Source organism: Colobus angolensis, unplaced genomic scaffold (assembly GCF_000951035.1).
Source record: "Colobus angolensis palliatus isolate OR3802 unplaced genomic scaffold, Cang.pa_1.0 Scaffold67, whole genome shotgun sequence".
Taxonomy (NCBI): Eukaryota; Metazoa; Chordata; class Mammalia; order Primates; family Cercopithecidae; genus Colobus; species Colobus angolensis.
The window spans coordinates 5,478,946-5,479,239 of NW_012120376.1; positions in this window are offsets into that span (position 1 = coordinate 5,478,946).

The following is a 294-nucleotide window of genomic DNA, read 5'->3' on the forward strand; positions in this document are numbered from 1 at the left end:
CTTCAGCAAAGTCTCAGGATACAAAATTAATGTGCAAAAATCACAAGCATTCTTATACACCAGTAACAGACAAACAGAGAGCCAAATCGTGAATGAACTTCCATTAGCAATTGCTTCAGAGAGAATAAAATACCTAGGAATCCAACTTTCAAGGGATGTAAAGGACGTCTTCAAGGAGAACTACAAACCACCGCTCAGTGAAATAAAAGAGGACACTAACAAATGGAAGAACATACCATGCTCATGGATAGGAAGAATCAACATCGTGAAAATGGCCATACTGCCCAAGGTTAT